Source organism: Mytilus galloprovincialis, chromosome 8 (genome assembly GCF_965363235.1).
Source record: "Mytilus galloprovincialis chromosome 8, xbMytGall1.hap1.1, whole genome shotgun sequence".
NCBI lineage: Eukaryota > Metazoa > Mollusca > Bivalvia > Mytilida > Mytilidae > Mytilus > Mytilus galloprovincialis.
The window spans coordinates 46,375,238-46,383,859 of record NC_134845.1 but is presented as its reverse complement, the minus strand read 5'-3'; the positions used below and the strand labels follow the sequence as shown (position 1 = coordinate 46,383,859).

The 8,622-nt window shown below is 32.8% G+C and overlaps 1 long non-coding RNA gene across 1 annotated transcript; it reads right to left on the bottom strand.

The window, feature by feature from the left end:
- Positions 1–1,002: 1,002 nt before the first annotated feature.
- On the bottom strand, positions 1,003–8,162 carry LOC143042051 (uncharacterized). Its single transcript, XR_012967870.1, has 3 exons — positions 7,919–8,162; positions 5,209–5,349; positions 1,003–1,647 (listed from the first exon to the last, which is right to left on the bottom strand). It is a non-coding gene; the product is annotated as an uncharacterized LOC143042051 (long non-coding RNA).
- Between the last annotated feature and the right edge of the window lie 460 nt (positions 8,163–8,622).

Below are 8,622 nucleotides of genomic sequence, written 5' to 3'. Positions count from 1 at the left end.
CCTTCGAGTCCCTAATTTCAAGCACCCTACAGTTCAACATGTATTTATTAAAAAAATTTCTGAAGGAGTCACTGACTTTGCCACACATTTTGAACAAAAACAATATTTAACATTGGAGTCGTTTGTAGAGGAACATTTTGTTTTACTTTGGAGGGATTTATTCGAAAATTAAATTTGTGAAAGACCAATGCTTGTACATGCCTATAACATTATAAAAAGATTATATTAAGTTTCCTGAATGTTTTCCTGCGCGTTGTTAAAACATTGTGGCGGATATCACGTGCAGTCAAAGCTGTTGTATTGAAAACAGAAATAAAATAAGATACTGGAGTGCCTTTCAATTGTTGTCAGCCGCAATCAAAACTACGAATTGCCTTAGGATTGTTATCAGCCATCAAAACTACGAATTATAATGAAACATTCCTCGTCCTGTCTGTGTTCTTAGTTTGATGTTTTCTTTGTATCGATCTGATGAGTAAATCCTTTTTCAACTGATTTTTATAGTTTTTTTCTTATGTTTTACTGTTAAACGACTGTCCCAGTTTAGTGGAGAGTTGAGGGCTTACGAACATGTTAAACCCAGCAATATTTTTATGTACCTTGCAGGAGCTTATATTGCAGTGGTTGTCGTTGGTTCGTGTTTGTCATATTTACTTTTTTCAAATTGTTTTGTTATCCATTAGGCCGTTATGTTTCTCAATTGAAATTATTAATAGTTTTTGTCGGGTTCATTTGCAGCCGACCATACAATAAGGGTTTTGCTTATTATTGAAGGTCGAATGGTTGCCTATAATTAAACGCATCCACTTCATTTGGTCATTGGTAAATATTACTCTCGTTGGCATGTATTTGTTAGACATCTCATTATTTTTTTTCTTAATTTTTTTTCAATGTTTTAAAATATAGTTCTGGGTATACATGAGGTAAGTGCCACTGGAAATTACGTAAGCTTTAATCAATCAATGAACAAATTGTGATTGGTATTAACAACAGAACAATATTGTTCATTTCAGCTCAGTCATATGATATAAGGATGTGCTTTTACTGCATGACTAAATTAGTGACAACCACACATGTTTACTCACACACTGTAACCACATACAAATATGCATTCAATTACAGATGACATTTCGTCATACCAAATTTTTTAACTTTTTTGAGTTTACAAAATGATATATTGTTTGCTTTTGAATATCATTTCTGTGATGTATAATGTACATTTACTTTTATGATAACAGTATTACAGTTTTTGGTATTGGTTAACTTATCTATCGTCATTTATATTTTCATATACAAATTTCAATGATTGGTTGACGCACAAATCAATTTTGTTTTACTCTTCATGAGGTATGCCACCGCCTTTACCATAGTTCGAAACGTGTGCATTCGTGTGTCCTTTCGTCTAAGGTTATGTCTGTGGATATTCGGTCATTACAACACCAAAATACACCTGACTCACTTTTACTTGTCTATCAGCTTTGAGCTGGCAGTGCATGCGGCTTACACTTATCATTGTGATCCCACTAAAGATGGCTCCAAGACAACTCAAAATTAAAGAGTATGGGACGCTCATGTGTATTCCTGAGTCATGTGAAATAAATATCACGCCGTTAAACCAACGTCCGACTGCTAAAAATGTAGCTGTTCCTGAAAAAAAGATGAAAATTTGAAGATGCACTTGTTTACAGTTTATAATGTTTTACTGCTTGTATAATATATACTTAAGTATATAGAATATCACTTCTATCCTCTCATTAGAACTGTCAGAGTAATCTGTCATAGAACTGTTCCAAACTGTCCTAGAACAGTTCTATATCTAGAACTTTCCGAATCAGTTCTAGGTAGAACTGACCAAATCAATTTTAGGTAGAACTGTCAGGATCAGTTCTATGGTAGAACTGTCTAAAACTGTTGTAGGTAGAACTGTCCAAATCAGTTCTAGTCTAAGAACTGTCAACTGAACTGACTAAATCAGTTCTTACCGTAAAACTGTCAGCAGAACTGTCTAAAACTGTACTAGCTGTAGAACTGACCAAACCTGTCAGGATTGTAAAACAGTTCTAAATTACGTCACTGCAGTTTGGGCATGTCACCGGTCAACCTTTTATTTTAATATATATTATGTTTTTTTTACTTATTTATATTCAAGACAAAGAGTTCATAAAACTGTGCTATGGATAGAACTGAATAAATAAATTCTAGCCGTTGATCTGACCAAATCAGTTCTAATCGTAGAACTGTTTTAGTCGTAAAAATTGTGTTAGCCTTAGAACTGTCTAAAACTGTTCCAGGGTAAAACTGTCACGATCAGTTCTAGATATAACTGTCTGAATCAGTTTTAGGTAGAACTGACGAAATCAGTTCTAGGTTAGAACTTTTCTAGCTAGAACTGTCTAAAATATGTCAGGATGACAGTTCTACATACTGTCATTAAAAAGTTCTCCTGACAGATTCTGACAGATTTGGTGAGAGGTTAGAAGTGATCTCCACTGTAAACTCTTATGATATTTCGGTCACAAAAATTTATGACATGCGTTTGATTAGGGACATCAATTTCCGTTCAGTACCTTTGTGATTTTACTTTTAAATCCTAAGTTCGATTTTTACGGTTTTGGCATTTTCATTAAAAGAATTTTGTCCTAAACTTTCAGAAAATTTGTTTTTGTTTTTGATAGATTAAAAGAGAGCGTCGCAATTTAAACATAATGTCAACAACCAGGAGATACTAGTCATCTCTGTTTTATTGAGGCTAAAATTTCGGGTAGGTACAAAAAAAATCGTCCTTATTCTTATATTTGAGGAATGTTAACAGATTGCTTTACAGTCGTTGACATTAAATTTCACACCCAGAACTTCGATCCATTTATGATCAATTGCAAATTGGTTTCAACTGCTTGAGTGAAATCAAATATGTTTAAGAGATGGACTTAATCTAAATAATAAGAAAAATACTTTCTGTCAAACTTCTCGGAGTTGATGAAAGAATTCTCTATTTTTTGCGCATTTCACATTGCTTGATCGGTGTGAGTAAAATATTTCTCCTCACAAGTGGAAAAATTGTTCTAGGCAAACGATTGGTAGAAATTTAGTTGTGACGTTCAATTTTCTTGTTTTCTTCTGAATTTTACTTTTCTGAAGTCGTGAAAAAAAGCAACCATGCCTAATGACGTCACTTTAAAAGTACACAACTTTCTTAAAATCTTTGAAAAGGAAGGATAAAAATCATTGGAGAAACAGATTCAACCACTATAACTCGTGTATTACGATATCATTTGAAAAATTCAGAAAGCCGTGCGCTTTAAATTTTAAAATCACAAAAATACTGAACTCCGAGGAAAATTCAAAACGGAAAGTCCCTAATCAAATGGCAAAATCATAAGCTCAAACACATCAAACGAATGGATAACAACTGTCATATTCCTGACTTGGTAGAACATGGTGGATAGCTGGCTAAACCTCTCACTTCTATGACAGTCGCATAAAGCTCCATTATTTTGAAAACGATGCGAGAACAAAACAAACAGATATAATAGGTAAAAATGTCAAAATTACAGTCAACATTGTGCTAATCTTAATCACTGAAAACACATACAAACAGGTAACAAAGAAGCAATTAGTCAATCCGGTATTTTCGTGGACTTTTTTGACGTTTTCCTCTTATCAAAGTATGCCATGATCTATTATAAAGCAATGTAAACATTAATTCGACACCTTTGATTTTTACTCATCATTGTTGTTCGTTTGATTCCTTCCTTCAACCGATTTAATTTCGACTTCAAAAAAACATGAGATGAATAGATATAAAACGAACGTTTATTAAAATGTCAATCAAAGTTCACGCAAAGCCCTAAACAAATCTACATAGTGTGCACAATCCGAAATACAAAAACATGAAAAAGAAAACGAAATTAAACAGAGGAAAAATCACCGATATTAATCTTTTTTAAGATTTATCTGCTGTTAAATCGAATGGATAATTTCACAAAATTGGTCCCATTTTAAGGTCATCAGACCTTTAAAATGTGAAGTACATCAACGTTAATCATTTTTTATTATTAAAAAAGCCCGGAAAAACGTCAAAAGTGGGAAATTGCGCCAAGAAGGAAGTAGTTAAAATACAGATCAAGGATAGTTAGCATTGTCCTCTTTATAAAGATTTGTTTTTAAAGTAACGAGAAAAAATACAATACAGAATTCTATTGAAACAGGTGACGCTACTTTACATAGGTTTAACACCCACTTCCTGCAAACAGGTTAAAAAGACTTTTTACTAAAAGCATTTCATTCACAATTTCAAATTTAACATAGTTAAAACCGATCGGAACTTGAATATAAAAGAATTTATATCTTCTACTTAAAATATTATTGCTATCTGCAATAAATGCAAGTTTGGCATGTTTTGTTAAATTTGTGCATCGTACAGCGCTTATCAAAATGATTGTTTGTATTCGACAGATAACTAGCTTTTCTTGCAGCAAAATTTGTGTTTGCTTAACAATATCTATATAATTTGTTTTTAATATATGTACTCTAAATTTGACCAAAATCTGTAAAATAATTGTTTAAGGCTATATTTATATTAGACGGTGATAATTTGGTGATATGTCATATCATAAGCCATAGTATTGTTAGGACTTAAAAGTATACTCATTGGGATGTAATACTATAAATTTCGGTAAAAATTGAAAGACATTTTGAAAACGGCTCTTACCTAATTTAAATGCATGGATAATTGGTCTTACATCTTCCCCCTTTATACCTTGGGGTGTGTCGAATTGACAGCAAAATCAAAGTTGATGTTGAATATAAGACAATGATGGTAAAATTAACAAATATATTATAATAATAGCAATGATTTGCTCAAATTCAGTACAACAGGATAGGAGGTCGCGTGGTACAATATCATGCATATTGGTCAGAATGCAATCCCTAGATATGAACCGTTGCAGTCGCTGCCAAACTATTTAAGAGTTTGTTTGATCGAAGAGAATTTGAACTTTTCTACTATATGTTCAACCAATCAGTCTTAATAGTCCTGTCTGACATTTTGTCTGTCAGACAGAGTTTGGAAAGCACTACCGTTGACTATGTTGTTTTTTTTCAGAAATCAACCTGATGTTGCTGTCTATTTTTCAATTCTCCAATTTCATTCGACACCCCCCCCCCCCTCCCCCCTCCCCCTTTGTGACAAAACTCTCTACTACTGACCAGATATGATGTACATGATGATAATACCAACCAAAACACCATTTGTTCCTTCTTTCTTGTAGGTAATAGTCAGTATGACTGATATTAAACATAATACAATTCCAATGATAACTTCGATCAGGTATTCAGGCAAACTAATTTCTACAAATTAAAAGAATTTATGTTAGGATGGTGTAAATAAATATAAATCGGGAGTGCATGATTTATAACAAACAGAGAAATTCGATTATGTTACTTGTTATAACACATACATTAAAAAATTTAGGTGGAACAATATTTTGTCTCTCCTGTTACCATTTTCAAAAGAAATCCATAAGTGTACATATGTATGCTCGAAGTATATATAGAATCAGTACATGATACGCAACATGCGACAAATAAAGTGGGGTAGTAATGACAGGAAACTAAATTAAACTAAGGCTTTGATGGATGTAAACTTTAATAAAACTGGAAGTTACATAAGGGGAACAGGAAAATAAGAATATATTGCATCACTTACAACAACCTTTAAATTGACCAGTGATTTTTTATTCATTACTGACCAGTAACACCGAGATAATCCAACGATTTTTAAGGGTCCATATGAAGTCTGTACCTAAATGTTCTCTATCTTTTAATAATCATTTATTTTCCGTTGTTATTCTTTATAATTTTGCAAACTTTTTTGTTCAATTTTTGACATTCGCCAGTATCCGTTATTCTGCAACTCCCTTTGAGATCTAATTATATGTGACAATAAATTAATGTGCTTCTCTCTCTGAATTTCGCTTTCTCTCAAGACATTGCACGGTCTTTGTAGTACAGTGTATTTTCCAGAAAATACATCGTGTAAAAACAAATATACGGAGGTTGAGATATGACCTAAAAACAGATGTACATATTTATGTTTAATATGCCTACAAAAATACCCCTCCCCCACCCACCCAAACCGAAAAAAACAAGAAAAAAATAATCGCACACAGGCTGAGACATGACTGGTAATATTGTGTAAATTCGGAACCTCGGGATTTCATGTTTTAAAGTCCGAGATTTCGGGATCATGAAACCCTCCCCCCCCCCTCCGACAAATGCATATCATACGATGTCTTTTCATTTTTAATCTTCTTTTGGTCTTTTGTTGTTGTCTGGTTGCTGTCTTATTGAAGTACTGACTACTTACGGGATTTACATTGAACTTTATGTCCTGAAAGTCTGTGACACTGTACATATTTTTCAGGCGGTATATATACTTAGTACTATGATATAGAGGTATAGATATAATCTCGTTCTCAACCTTCAAGTTTTATGAGTGAAATAGAATTGACAACAGTTCTATAGTATATTTGAGATGCTCCTTTCAGCTAGGGTACATTTTTTTATTCGGTTAATTTTTACCCAAATATATATATATATAACAATTCCTTTGAGAAGACAACCATAAGAATCAATACTATTAGGATACTAAGCCATGTATAAATCTTCAAACCATATACTATTTATACATGTATCTATTTAAAGATTTGTGTTCTATTTTTAACATCATATACTATTTATACATGTATCTATTTAAAGATTTGTGTTCTATTTTTAACATCATATACTATTTATACATGTATCTATTTAAAGATTTGTGTTCTATTTTTAACATCGAAATTGCGGACGTGAAAGAAAACACCATTACAAAAAACAAACAAAAAACAACGTTAGAATACAAAATGTAGCGATGGATTAATGATCGTGAAACATCATTATTGTTTATTTTTAATTTGTTATAGTCTAAAAACTGTATGAATATTAAACTATTGTTCCAGCCGTGAACAAGGTTAATTAATTTAAGTGTATTATAGTTTAGTGCTAACTATGACTGACTGACAGCAGCGGCCAATTTATGACCAGTATTAGTTTATGTGGTTCATTTCCTTTTCTCTAATTTGAAACTATTTTTATTTGTTCCGACTGGTGTGATAATTTTCAAAATATGGGATAAATAGTCTTACCGTACAATACTAAGTTTTTGAATCTTTAGTATTAATTAATGTCCCAAACTTGCACCCCTTCTGCTTATTTTCTGCTAGACGATGTCTTTTCCCAGTGAATATAGGGTTTTTGAAAGGACAGTTTTGACATACAACATATAGAATACTTCCGAGACCACACTGTTTTTTCTCATCACAATTATGTAGAAAAAAGTAGTGAGCAACAGTTTTCACACTTGTTTTAACATGTTTAACCGGTCGGCAGATATATACAAACTCTACCACCCTACGTCCTGGTTTTCATTTTGAAGATCGTCTTCAGAACTGTTTTCATATTCATTTTCAATTTTTAATTTTAGAAAAACAAGTTCATTCTCATAGAAGTTACATACTTTCCGTCAAAATCGTTGACGTTGTCCCATCGAAAAGTCGCCGGGTGCAATTTTAACATTGCAAAATCTGGTCAAAGGGACGTTATTCGTACAAAACGTCGCAATGTTTCGCGGAATCCGCTAGACGGCGTTCATTTACTGTTACTTGACCTTAAACACTTTTAGCATAAAGCGAGTAACTACTATTGTTCCATGTTTGTTACAGTTGGATGATAAATGGTGACCTAAAGATGATATTGGGCATATGATACTTTTGATAATTTCATGTCTCATTTGTATTCACCATCTTTTGTCATTAAAATAAATATGGTCATAAATGCTTTTAACCAACAAATTTTAAAAATTATACATACAAGTACATACTTAATATGCTGGATTCATGAAAATCTCCATAGCCCGCAATTTTTCTGAAATCTTCCCCTACAGCAACAACATAAAATAATCCCATATGTACTTTAATACCGTATGGAGGATAACTGCGTTCAATTCCCCTAAATTTATCAGTGTCATAAACAAACCACCCGGGAGAGAAGGCACCAGCACACAATAAAACTAATGCTATTATGCCAAAGTATGCAGGACACCGTTTTTCCATTTTAGTTTTCTGTGGATTTATAATGATCTGTCAACGGTGAAAGTGTCTGCTTTAAATGCGTTTGTGAACACGGTTATTTCATGAGATCAAAAGGGTTATTTCTACCTCTATAAAATCACCATTTATCCGGAACGGACGAGTTCATCTCGATAGGCAAGGATTATTTTTTTTAAATGATTTAAAGTTATATTGACCTTAAATGTTGTTTATGCCTTGCCAAAAAAAAGTTCTGTGTACTCAATGTGAAGTGAATGTTATATTATTTCATATCGGTTGAGAATAAGATACTCTTATTGAATAAAAAGGGGTCACATGACATTCATTAATCTTCAGTAATAAATTCCATCGGTCATTAACAGAACAAAACGGACCAGAAAACCGGTCGTTAACGAACTTTTACATGATAATGACCGTTGGGGCATGGCTTTTCTGTTAATGACCGGTGGGGCGTGGTTTCTCTGTTTAGAGAGAT